We start from the raw sequence: 14,151 nt of genomic DNA, 5'->3' as shown, positions 1-14,151 counted from the left end.
AACATTAAACAAAAGCAACGAACAAAAAGTGGTTCGAAATTAAACACGAACAAGTAACTAACGAAAATTGACGTGTTTAAAAATTCAACAACAAAAACAAAATGCTTCACCACGGAACCTCAACCGAAGGACAACGGTGTCGTGGATTTCCCAGCGGACCTTTGACCGGGAGCCTTCTCTGATGGCACATTTCGGGTATCAGCACATCTTCAACACCGTTTTGCGCTTGATTTTCGCTCGTTTGGGATCGCACCAACCATCAAGTAACCTTTCGGAGGGAAAAACTCCTTTTTGTCCGGTGCTGCCCGAAGACCCGATGCCCTATCTCCCCGCCCACACTGTCGTACCCCTTTTCCCGGCACTTGATAGAGCTACTCAGCGCCGCTACTTGTCGTTTAGTTCGAACGAGTAAAAACGTACCGGGAGCGGGTGGTTCTATAAAAACAAACGCTCGGGACGAAAAACGGTAGGTTCCTTAATTCAATTGTCAGTTTATTTTTCCCACCTTTTTTTTCGGCCACCACTCTCACCAGCTACCAGGCGCCCCCATCACTTGCCACCATCGGCTCGTACTCGGTACTCCCTGAGGGGAATAAATTTGTCAGTGCAATGGTGATAAATATAAGAACTGGCTTGTCTTTTCCATTGCGATGTTTTTTTTTTTTTTTTGGGTTGAGTGGGCTGGTAGCTTTAAAGTAGTATTCGTAGCCTGCTTTGTTGATGTGGAAAAATCGAAATCAACCTTTGAAAAACCAAACATGCCCCCTATGTGTTTTCAACAACGCACAAGTGTTGCCTAGGAGACGAGTTGCTGAAGGCTTAACTACTTCGTCCGTATCTATTTGAATGTGATGATTTGCCTGTGTATGTCTATGTGTGTGTGTGTGTGGAAGATAGAAAGAGAAAAAAATATCCCACAAACGGCAAACATCGTCGCACATATGCATGGCTTATTTTTCTATCCGAGCATCTGGGGCAAACGACTGTTCAGAATGTTGTTTATTCTCAGCGTTCTCCAGAGACGACCTCGTCTTCTTATTTTTAACAATTTTCCGTTATAGAAGCGGAAGGATACGGCTCGGCGAAGAGCAACCGGCAAAGTCGGTGTCCCCCGTTGTTTCCCGAACCCGACTCACTCCATCCGATTTTCATTTCCCACACACCCATAACACTCGACACCTTGGGCGACACGGAGAGTAGGAGGGACAAAAACAACCAGGGTGGATGGATGGCGGTGACGATGACGAGATTGAGTTGATAAGACGCAATCTGGTGGAAATATTGTTCGAATACTTCACAAACAACCCAATACGGGTGCGTCCGTGTTTGCGTTTCGATGTCGCGATAGGGAAATCCCTGACGTCCCCGCTACTTCAACGGGCGCGCGGGGAACAGCGGGTCTGGTTTTCCACCACCCAATCTCACCCCAACCCCCACGCAATAAATGGCCCACCATCAACGAGCAAATATGAGGTGTTTACGTTGTGCCTTACGACCATGACCAGTGAGGCGCACACTCAATCCATGGGTGAATTTCGAACCACGCTCACGAGGAGGCATAACGAAGGGAAGAAAAAAGGAAGCATACTCTCTTTTCCTCGTTCGCGCACAAGCACGCTTTAAATTCCTTGCTTTTAAGCACTCCTTCCATACCCAGCGGAACGGAATTATTTAGCAAGGTCGTGCCAAGCTAATGTAATAAGCTCAAAGCACCACTCTAATGGCAGTGCAGGTGCTTTGATTTTATGTAGCACTTATGCCGGTAATAGTATTTATGCTATAAATGTTCACCCAACTGTCTCCCGCGGTAAGGTAGATCATAAATGTTTCGCAATTTCAAATCGTCGAAAGATTTAATCGTGAAGAGTAGGATCGGCGTTTTTTCGTGATAAAAATAAACTTTGAGTTCTTAGTTTCATACCGGTTTCTTTTTATTTTATTTTTACATTGTGAAGTTTATTAAATAAAATTAAAAGGGGGGTGCAGAGTGTCATTTCTATTTAAAATTTAACTTTTAGTATTCTTCACAAAAAATGAAAAAAATATTGACACGATCTCATGTATTTCCTTGATGTAAAACTATCTAACAAATTCAACATGATGATATAGTATACCTACTTCAATTGTAAACCAGTCCATATTTATGTCTTAACCCATGCTGCATCTTTTATTGAGCTTGAGGGTTTTTACTGTAGTGTAATTTAAAATAATTATTTTTTAGCTTTTAAAATTTGTTTCTGCAACACCAGAAGGATTTTATTGCATCTAAAATACCATTTCAAAAAAAATCTACTTAAACTAAACGCCATATAATGTACCTAAAATATGTTTTTTCAAACCACAAGCTGAAATAAATTTGGTGGAGAATTAAAATTTTTGACAACGTGTATTAAATAAGGCATAAATTGTTGCTCCAACACTTTTACTGAATAGGTTGTACACGATATTCAGTTTTTCTTACTCCATCGAATGAATTTTATCTTCATTTTCAATTTTCTTTTGATTTTCAAGCGGTAAATTATGCTTCGGATATCGTTTATTAATTACCAGTCATCTGATCTCATCTACCATCTTCAGCTAAGCAACTAGCAACGTTCGTTTCGTTCATAGTTTTCAATTTTCGAACGTTCGTCAAGCACCAGCTCACTCCATACAATCGCTTAAATTTGGCCCCAAGCCGTTTTCCTTACCCTTTCAGTGGGTCGATGAAATCGAAACGATCTTCTTATTCTCCCTCGAGCCGTGCACGAGCTGCCCGGAAGCTCCCCTTCATTTCGTTGCGTCTGAAAAGAAACTGGGCATAAAATCATCGATACGGTTCGCTCGCCCACCGGAGGCTAATGAAATGAAAATGAGGTCCTGGCGGATGAAACAATGGGGTACGCTATGGCGTTGCAATGGCACCCTCGGGGTGCTTTAAGAATATTGATGAGATATGCTAATTGTACATTACATATACACCCTCCGTATACGACAAGGTTCACCGTAAACGTACACGAACTCGGGGCGAATTTTCAATAAAATGAAATCCCAAGCAGGGAGTTGATTGTTTGATTTTCCGGTGTGCAATTATCCTTCATTACTCATCGATTTAAATATGAAACTAATCTATTTTTGGATCGATGGAACAGAAAAGGTCTTCAACATTGATCGAATCGAAGACCACAATGAAAAAGTCGAATATAACACAAAACACGACGTCGAAAGGATGGTAAAAAATCCAACAGCAGACCTACGATAAATGGTGAATGCCTGCTCGGAAGAGTAAATTACCCATCGTCACCAATTGCTTGGTATGTGGAAGAGGCTTTTTGCTTATTCAAAACTAGTCCGTCCACTTAGTTCACCTCCGTGCATTTAATCCGACTGCCACGTACTTGTTGTGTCGGCACGACACATTGTCGGCAGAGACGACCTACTCCCGGGTGAGGACGCAGGACGTCAGCGTAAGCCTTCAATTAGTATAAACTGGCACTTGTCACGTAGCGAAGAGCGAAGCGCGTCACCTTCGAAGCAATATTACCTAATGATTTAAGCCTTATGTTGACAGTTTCGTTGAAAATTTAATCAGACTCGCTTCAACCGCAAACGCTTCGGATAGACAGGCGGATTTTCGCCCCCCGGTTAAGGATCCGACCGGGCCGGGAACGAAGATAGGGCGCCCGCTGCCCAGACGGCTCCCAATCGGGCTTTGAAAGCGAGTTGTGGTAGCGTTTTCCCACCCTCTCCCAAACCATGGATGAATGCAGAATGTTTTGCGCCCCCGGATACCATCCCGGAGCTCAACTCGGTCGAGCTTGGGGCTTAGTCGCATTGCTCGACGATATGAATTTTCCGTCCAGCTTTCCGTCTGCACGATTGAACAAACGACAAACAGCCCTACGGTGGGTTGGGCCCGAATCAAACAAACGGCCGCACATTTTGCCATAAAATGGAGACGACTTATTATTTCGACTTTCTGACATCAACATCATCATCGCGTCGAAGTTGTCAACTTCGTTGGATCTTTTATTTGTTTCCATCGGCTCGAAAGTCAAGAGATCGCCCAACCAGACCCATCCCGAAGGAGGTTGTTAATGGACGACCCTGTTCGAGCCGACGCCCACCTTCATCTGCCGGAGGCTTGTTTCTCCCTGCCCGCATCCACCCGTTCCCGTTCACACAAGGGCATCCAATTTGGATACCCCACTTTCAAATAGGAGATGTGGGTGTAAGGCTGTGTGTGTGTGTGTGTGAGGAAAAGGATCCATACATATGTCTTTCATGTTTGATAAGAGGCTTACGAGAGGTGCTCCAATAAATACGATATGTTTGACTGTACAACCCATCCCACCCAGTGATGATCCAACAGAGAAATATGGGCCTTATTTTTATCCAGCATAGCTGTAATACCAGCATAAATTCAAATGTGATTTTATGAAAGGGTTTGTCACTTTATTTGGAAAACTATTTTATGAGAAAATAATACCCAATTTGGGGTAGTTTAATCCTCCTATATTTGGTGAAAACACCTAAAATTGTAGATGATACTGATGTAATTTATTAGCCAACTAGCTTGACGCCCCGGTGAGACGAGAGATTTGGAGAAAAGAGTAATGTTTTTCCTCTGTGCTTACGAGTTTTGTGTTTAGACTTATTTAAAAGTTATGCTAGATTCCATTTCATATGTATAGTAAAATAACTCTTCCCGACAAAACTTTAGATTGGTTCAGATTTGATGGTATTTTTAGTGAACACCAAAAAACAATACAAAAAAGCTAAAATATATCAAAGAAAAAGTCCTAATATAAACACTACTCACACTTCATTACAAACCATTAGGACCATTAGGAAGTACATCTCTGCGCATGACGTGACTGATATATGGAAAAGTGATATACTCCCCATGCACCCACTTCATGTTAGCCATCGCCTCATCTTTGATAAATTGTGCATGTCTATGAGACCAATTTTGAGGTAAAAAGTTTGTAAATTTTGCGTAAATAAAATTTAAAATGAATGCAACCCTCATCAGGTCAACAGATGAAACTTCTAAGGGAACAAAAAAAGGAATAAAAGTCTTAACCAACGTTTTGATCCACTCATTGTCATCCAAACTGGACAGGGCGTGCATAAAGACGCACCGCTGTGAAACGAGGTTGGTGAAAATCTGTGAAACGTTTGAAAAGAAAATACCACCCCGGTCGATGACCACCCGCCGGGAACGCCGGGTTGACTTCGATTGAAATCGCAACAAAAGGAAAATCCAGCGCCATTTTTGTGCGCGATTTATGAACACGCTGCTATACAAAACCTCGAATTTTCGCACGTCTAGACGGGAAGAGAAATTCGGAGCAGTAAAAAAATACACAAGAGAAATATAACGCATAAAAGCAGGTGCAAATATGCGATAAGATCACTGGTGGAAGGAAAAATCCTAGCAAAGCCAGTAGGTAGGCAGGGACATAAGTTTCAATTTATTTGCCACCACGTGGGTTTATGATATTGCAATATGAACGAATGGTAGATACTATCGGAAAGTTCCCTTTTTTCCGCTGCCAATTCCCTACGGAGAACCAGCACGACAACGTGTTGGTATTTGTTCACTTTTATCCCGAAGAGATTCCTCCGTAGTTTTTCACAGAAAGGGAAAAGGTTTCCTTTCCGCTCCTGTTGTTTCCCTCCTTTGCCATCAGCATCAAACGGTGAAGCACCGGCAAAGTGCGCTGGAAAAGTGCGAACGAAATCTCAAGACCTTCAACGTCTCCGTCTTGACGTCCCGCGTGCCAACAAAGTCATTGTCGTGCCCGGGTTTTGATTGTAAGTTTTCGTTCTGTGTGTCGCGTTCTGGGCGGGCGCAAGCAGGATGCTCGCTTGCTAAATAAGGATGTGCAAAATCGGCGACAAGCACCGACACTGATCGGCGAAGAATAACTCGGCCGGGGATCGAGCGCGGGCGCGACCAGCTGCGTTTGGCGAAGGTTCTGGATAGCGATTTGATGTCAATCTCTTTTTATTCCTCCCTTCTGCTTTGCGCTGTGTATGGGTTTCGCCATTTTTCCCGAGTTTGCTTGGGTGCCCTGTTTTTTTTTCTATTACCACCCCTTGGAGCCTCCCATGAAACCCAAGCGTTGTGGTAGTGTCACGAAGAATGCTTCCCTTCATCTCCTGTAGGCCCGCGTTGCGGAGCCTTCGGAGAAGCGGTGGGCGGAAATGGTGGGGGGAGGACTTCCTGTCACGCTGCGTACGAGATTGATGTTGAGCGGATGCTTCTTGACAAGCATACCGGGGGTGTTTAGGGTATCGTTCGTCCAGCGTTGAGCAGTTCCGGAATGCACAAGGGTGCGATGTTTGATGTTGGAATACCGCCGCTTTTCGCTTTCAGGACTGGGGTTGTACAATTTTCCACGATAAAAACCTTTTCGAATTTTGCATCTACTTTCACCATTCTTATCGATACAATGAATGTGCAAATTTCACTTTGAAAGAAATACTAAATATACTTATACTGCCAAAATGTTATTCTTGTAAACCAAACAAAGTAACAAAACAATCATAATTTTCACAAACACAACTTCGATTACACAATATAATTAGATTTATTTCAGTGCAGTTTCATCAATTGAGAGTTTATAGCTTTACTTCAACATTCGCCATAAACACAGCGCAACATTTAATCAAAGCTGGACGCACGGGTCACGTTCCCGGAAATGGCTCCGACAAAGTTAAAAATGAAGAGGTATTAAAAAGCTAAAACTTTCGGCTAATTTATCGTCGGCTGCGATGGCACATTAGTGACGAGATCCTTAATGAAACAGCCATAAATTAAGGACACCTCGTTTACGCCGTCGGGCAAAGGCGCCAATCTCGTTTGACCTCGTCTTAGGACGCTTTTTTTTTATTCTGTTGTTATTTTGTATTTTTCTTTACTTGACTTCTAATGGCATTCGGATTTGGCTCATCCCGGGCTGATCCTGCAGTCGCGGGTGCACCATTAACCATTTTAAAGTTGCTTTTATTGCAACTTTAAGCACCTCATTACCCCGCGGTGTCACACTTTGGCGTCTTTGGAAGGAACAAAGAGTGAACCGTAAGGGCACAGCGGTAATCGCAATAAACCTCCGGAGGGATCTGATTAAATGTAGCAGCTCTATTGCTTTCTCGCCACAATCCGTCACCAGTCGCGATGATTCCTCCGAGGGGGCGCCGAGTTTTCGTTTTCGCCCCGAGACATTAATGCAAGAAGATCCGCCGGCCGGTGACACACACCCACACATAGACATAAAAAAGGTGGGGCCAACAACAGACTCGGACTACGGGGTGGAACAGGAGGACAAGACTCCAGCCCGAACTGGGTGACAAAATTGAAATCGTGTTGATTCTCACTTCCCATTCCGAACCATTCAACAGACAGCGCTAGATGTTGAACGAATAATACGAAAACGTGCGCACAAACGAACAATGATATACGTGCGACAGGCGCCCATCACAATCCCGGCAGCATGACTTTTCAAAAGGATAAAGCAAGGATCATAAATTAGCACGAAACGGAGCGCCGGCGCGGTGGGGGGGAGGGCGAAGTTCGCTTTTATTAGGTTTTATGTGACTGCCGTCACATGGCGCGGCCCCAGCCACTTCCATCGCACCAAGTGTTTACAGGCACGAGCGTTAAGTATGTTTGCCCATGCAAGCGGGGCACATATTGCGAGGATTACTGCCGGATTCGCCACGGATAAGGGATATATTAATCATCCCGGATATCGATACTCGTTTGTTGCGATTTGCTCATTCGCACACTCTTGTCAACTGGGAAACCGAGGGTGGAAGAAAGACATTCAAAGTATCCGATTTTGTGGCACGGCTTTTGACCCATTTGTTGTTTGCATGTTCTTGGCTTTTTTTCTTGCTGATGATTCTTCCCTAAACGGAGCTGATTTGTTATTTGATCCGGCAACTTTGGGTATGGTCGGCCCGAATTACACAGCCGAAAATGAGGGAAAACAACAGGTTGGTTGGATCCGGTGAGGAAATGGTTGTTTTATAGTCGATAAAGTTTATAGACCTTTGATAAACTAGTTTGAATAGAATACTCTTTGTGGATACGAGCCATGTTAGCAAAACATAAAATTGCCACTAAACTATAATCAGTTTTCTTTTGAATTGTTTGAGAAAAACAATCGGAAGCCGGAACTGTCAACGTGGAAAGTATGATCCACGCGAAATGAAATTACAACTAACTTTTCTAGGGATTTAGCATTTTTATGTAAATGTTTTTGTTCCATGAAATATACAACCCGTTGCGATTCTGTTCAATTCAGGTAAAATTTTCCTCAATGTTAGATTGCGTTATAATTGTTTTTAAGACCATTTCGCAAGACAAATATATTTGGATCGCTTTCATAACGCCCATTAAAAATTATCGAAAAGGTACCCCTCATCCCAAACACAAATTCGATTTCCTGCTCGGCACGGATTTATTTGCCCCGATAACATTGACAGAAAAAATTAAGGAACGCAAAGTGTTTGCACAAAATATTCTTTTGCTTGCGTTTCCGTTCAAGTATTACGTGCCACTTGTTTTCCTTTTTTTGTAGCTTCATGTTATTTTGCTGCCTCTTTACCGGTCCAGCATCCGACCGTTTTTGCTACGTTCGATTGTTTAATCGACAAAACAGAGGCACGCGAAGGATCCGGACGCCGGATCGGACGAATCGTTTGGCGACCGGGAGGGCAGTCGCAATAATGCTCGACCAGCCGGAACGTTTGTTCGATCTGGCGAGTGGCACTCGGGTGCGACCGTTCAATTTCCCTAAGTACCGATTGGGACACGAACCGTGCGGACAATGGGACACGGAAACCCGCTGGCACGCTGGAAAATCGCTCAGAAACGTGGACGACATGGCAAGGAGAAAAAAGTATCCCCTTGGCGAACGGAAAGTGAAGGGATCAAAATATAAGCTTATGCAGCAATTTCTCCAATATTCCGCGAATGGCACGTTCGTCAGTGATAAACCCGATTCCTCTACTGTAGTGTTGCTTCTTCTAGCAGGAAAGGTCCCGCAGTATCAGAATCCTGCCGAAGGGTGAACAAAAAATAACAGAAAAATCATACGAAAACCACCCTGATTGAACAATTTTGCGGTGCGCTCGTGAAAGCCTCGTCCCACCAAGCAACGGTTAACGCACGGTTCGTAAAAGAAACAGTTTGGCTCTTCGGCCCGGCGGGTGGAGGGGTTTATGTTCCATTGTTTGGAAGGATGGAGATGGTTTGTGCCTAGGTGTATTGTACTTTTGGAAATGATAGGAAATGGCTGGAAGGTCGATTCTACGGACTAGGAGGGGTAGAAAATCATCATCAAGATTATATTTCACGGTTAGATAGTCCCGATTATTTAACTATCAACCGAGTTCACAAGCGTTTCGCGTAATCCTCCATATCGGCAGCATTGTGTGGCAAAAGTACGAGTCAGATAACAAAAGTGGATTGTTCTTGTCAAAAGCACGCGGCAAATAAACGGATTGTCGGCTAATAAAGCTCATATGAAAAGTAATTATATGCCTATTCGAATCGTAATGAACAATGTTAGATGATTTATACCTTTTTATTCATATCTTAACGTATTTTACCTCTTTTGAGTATTTCACAATAAGTCTGCAAAAAGTTTATCATAATGGTGCTTCTTGGATTTCAGATTGATTCTAATCAAACAATGTTTTCCAACTGTTACCACTGTAATTTGTAATTTCTTGAAATTATTCACTAAGAGAAGCTTTGCCTCATTTCTCTCTATCTCATGTTGACTGATTTACAATGTTCAAATTTGATTGCAATGACGATTTCTATTGTTAAGCGTGCGGTTTTCAACGATTTCTATTGGAGTACAATCTTATTAAAAATCTAAACCATGAAATGAAAATGATCACAAGTCAATTTCATGAAGTCAACAAAAGAAAAATTGAATTGAATTGACGATTTTAAATTCATAAATGAAAGCACCAAACGAAACACGAATCTATGTTGCACTTTTCAAAGAGAGAGTATAAACGATTCCGTCATGTTTCATCTCGCGCTTCGCAGGATGGTGTTGGTGAGAAGAATTCGAGTAGCATTTGATTGTGTGTTAGTAATTCCTCGAACGTAGATGACCGCATTTTGCAGTGGTGTTGGTGTGTTGCTACCCGGTTCCTGCTGTGGTGTGAGTGTATGCATTGAAAACGATTCGCAGAATTCGTACCACGCACACACACCCGTACCGCGACTGTATTCTCGTTGCGATCAATGCGAGTGTGTTTTGTCAAACTCGCTGCTAGTTTTGTATTATCTTTGTTTTGAGCTACACACGCTTCCCTACATTTCTCTCATCAATCCCAAAAGTAGTAGTTTTTTAAACACCTCACCGTCGGCAGCGATTGGAAATCTAGCATTTCCCACAGTTTCCGGTGAGAATTTGCTTTGCGGGTTGCGTGCGCGCTTTTCCGGGCAGGTGAATTAAACGTGGCTGCGTTCGACTTTTATGCTCGGTGTGACGGCGGGTCGATTTTTCGGTGCTACGCCGCTTCGATTTTTTCCCCCCAGCACGAGCGTATGTGCTACGCCAGGCGGATAGATTTTCCTCTTGGCTTTTCCTTTTTTATGTTTGTTTTGTGGGCATCGTGCCAAGAAAACCGTGCTGGAACCATCGTGATACGTGGTCGCCGCTGAACTCTGGACCTTCCGCCGCTAAGAGATCGGTGGCGTTGTGCGACGGCGGCGAAAAGTGTCACACATTTTGGTGCTCCCAAAAAGGACCCGCTTCGGAACCGCCACCAGCAGGGTTTTGGTGCGCGTGCATCTGCGTTCGGTTGTGAATTTTCGGTGCCATTATTACGGTGTCCTGGTTTCCGGTCGACGGTCCGACCGGGAAGCGGCGTACGGTGGAGCGTTTAGTTCAGATGAAAATCTCTCAAACGAGGATAGCTTTACAAGCGCTCCGGCGTGCGTTTGGACGGTGTTTGGTGTGCGTTTTTTTCTAATAAGTCGATAATCCCGGTAAAGCGAAATTCCTTACACCACACCTTCCCGTGACAACCCTGCGTCCTGCAGCTGCGAGGGAAGGCACAATTGACATTCAGTTCGAGTTCGTGAGAAGACAAAATAAAAAGAAAGATAAAAAACAAATCGCTTCGAAGTGACAATCCCGGCGTTCTGCCAAGCGTAAAACCGTGATCGAAATGAAATGAATTCCACATGCACAGCAGAAGAAGTGAAGAAAAAACCCAACCGAGCTAAATAAACCCTTTACATAGCGCCATTCCCGGTTGTAATAATTCGGGACACATACAGCGCGTACGCCAAAGTGCGGCCATTTCTTGGTGAATAAGGGTTTTTTTTGCCTGTGTCGATGGAAAAGGAACCATAAACGAAACCGCAAATCTCGTTCACTTCGTTGCTCTCGCTCCATCGAAGGGCTCTTTGTTTGCGTTGTTTTTTTTCTCGTCTGATGCGCGTTCTCGCTCGCGCACTATCGTTTTCAATCGCGAGCTTGCGCTTCCCGCGAACACGGAGGGTATGGTGCCCTTTTGTGTCGGTGTTTTTTTCAGTTTTTTTTTTGTTTTGCATTGCTCAGTGTAATGGGACTCTTTGACTCGCAAAACACCGAAGAACTTGCGCTGTGTTGTACCTACTAACGGTGTGCGGAGTGGATGATAAATGTTTTGTTTCGATGCGCGAGCGTTTCCGGTACGTCATCTCATCCCCGGCACGGATTTTTTTTTTTTTGACGTCTTGGCATGCTTCGATCGATTCCGGATTTATCCTTCAACACGCCGGCCGTACGCCCAGTGTGCCGGGTTGTCGACGTTTCCCTGTTGTCCCGTCTTGTTTCGGGTAAGTGTATCCTTCTATCTAGCATGTTGTTTTCCATCCACCAGCGGGAAAGATAGCCCCTGGCCGAACAATGGGGGACGTTCGTCAAACAAAAATCGCGGATGTTAGCAAAGAATCGCAGCATGCCGTGTTTTCTAGCTGTAAAACTAATCTATAAATTCGAAGAAGTAAAAATCACTGTTAACATTCTTTGTCACAGATAGCAGGAGAATAAAACCCGTATCAAAACGAGCCTTCAACGCGCTGGCCATCCACCGGCACGCCTCCCTCCGACCGGCACCGGATGTGACGAATTCGCGTTCAGCTGTGTGGCCCTGTGCGCCATCCAGTTAAATCGCCCGAGGGCAGCGTAAGATTGTGGCACCAGTCCGAGCAACATCATTTCGTTCTTCCATTTCGCTTCCTTTCGCGGCCGTTTTGTGCCGTGGCTTTCCAAAAGAGATGCGGCGAAAGGCAACGGCACCAATCATCACCGAGACTGCCCAGCTGCAGTTATTTTTTGTTGTTGATGTTGTTGCTTGGTTTGCTTGCTTGCCGTTCACCGAATATGCCGTGTTGTCGATGGACGCTGACCGGAAGGAATGTGACCGGTTTGGGATGTGGGAAAGTTGCAGTCGCCGAGATGGTGTTCTCCTTCGGTTTGTGTTACATTTACCCGCCGGGTACGAAGTGCACTTGCACGGCCTGTTCCTTACCACATCCAGATGCACACGGTAAAGGATGACAGTTCGTCCCGGATGACGTTTCGGTCCACGACAGTGAGGACGAACGAAAAAAGCAGTGTTTCTGAATGTTGTCCTTTTGGAAGCGTTCGAAAGCGTAGATGGTATGAGAAAAACTATTATTGCTGATCATTTTAGTAATAATATAGGTAACTCTTCCCAGCTTTATCATTGATGGAAATATTGCTTACTTAATTAACAGTTTGTCATAATTCTGTTCTCAGATAACGCCTTTTGAGCTACTTGCTAGGAGCCTAAATGGAGCTTCACAAAAAACTTAAAAGCAAATCAGTCCGTAATATTTCACAATTACTCTTTTCTCTTTCATGAATTGAATTTGAAATCAAGCAAAAATTAGGTCATGAAGCTATTGGCAAACTGATTTTTTTGCCAAGGTTGCAGACACCAATTCACGGCATACGTCTTCTCTTTGCACTCACCTGAAAAACAGTGAGTTGGCGGAAAAGCTCTTGCCGTCTTTAAAGTATCATAAAATCTTGAGCAATTCTTACTACATGAAACAAGTATATCGGATAGACATTCTGATCTAAAAAAACAATTAATTACCTTTGTAGACGTGTTTGAGTGCTTTTTGAAGTGGCTACTTTAATCTGTACAAATAGTTTTGAATGGTATTAAAAAAAAAAAAAAAAATCTCACAGAGAGTTGAGAAGCCCTGCATCCCGTTATCATCCAATCGCTATCGGTTTCACAGGCTGGTGGTTGGCTTTCGATTCAAAGGGGCATTTGTTGGTTGGTATTTGTTTGCTTTACGTTTCGACAACCAAATTTCAATATTCTACTCCAACCTTCCAGCAGAATTGGAATCGAATGATTTTATTTCTCGATGACCACGAAGGGAAGGCGAAATGGCGAAGCGGAGGAATGGAATGAAAATGGAAGGCTGGAGAATATGTTTGTTCCGTTTTATTTGTGTTTGATTGCTCCTTTTGCACGTCTGCTGCACAATTGTGCATTTCGTTGACCATCATCGCTATCATCATCATTATCATCGTCAGTGATCATCCTGTTTGATTGCATCCTTGGTTTTTAAAGAACGCTATTTGTTTGGTAGAAATGGAAAAGTATGCCATGGAGCAATTCGGTTCATTTTCTGATGCAATTTTCTTCTTCTTGAATGAAAGAAGTCCATCTAAAAACACACCGTTGAAGGAGAGCAAACTACCAGATATTTGTACCTCGGGCAGCAGTGAGGCGTCATTCGGCCAATGAAGCGTTTGAGGCCATGGCTTTGACAGACGATTGTTCCGTTGTTGTGTTTATTTTTGCTATCGATTTTAGAAGCCTCATTCGCACTTCGGTCCGGTAATGGAGGGCTGCTCCTGTAAGCTTTCTAACCCCCCGGGCATCTGCCCATCCCCTCCGAGTGGCCCGTTCCGAGTGGAAGAACGTAAACCAACGCCAGCAGACGTGAGCCGGAGACTGATATGCCTCTGTATGGCTTCCTGCCGTATTCCCAGCGGCGAGGGCTTCGGTTGCCAGTTTTCTCTATCTGCACCATATCCGGCCCATAATGCCATAAGCGCACACCGTACCGGGGGCCAGATGCCACCACGAGGCGAA

At 44.0% G+C, this 14,151-nt stretch overlaps 1 protein-coding gene across 1 annotated transcript in view; it reads left to right on the top strand.

Annotated features, from left to right (window-relative positions):
• The first annotated feature begins 10,299 nt into the window (after window positions 1–10,299).
• Window positions 10,300–14,151, top strand: part of LOC131282601 (poly(rC)-binding protein 3) — a 58,395-nt gene continuing 54,543 nt past the window's right edge. The window contains exon 1 of the mRNA XM_058312107.1: window positions 10,300–10,419. The gene's annotated coding sequence lies outside the window, so the exon portion shown is untranslated. The remainder of the gene's footprint in view (window positions 10,420–14,151) is intronic.

The sequence above is a fragment of the Anopheles ziemanni genome, chromosome 2, assembly GCF_943734765.1.
Source record: "Anopheles ziemanni chromosome 2, idAnoZiCoDA_A2_x.2, whole genome shotgun sequence".
Lineage (NCBI taxonomy): Eukaryota > Metazoa > Arthropoda > Insecta > Diptera > Culicidae > Anopheles > Anopheles ziemanni.
The sequence above is the reverse complement of the archived record's forward strand: the minus strand, read 5'-3'. Positions and strand labels throughout refer to the sequence as shown.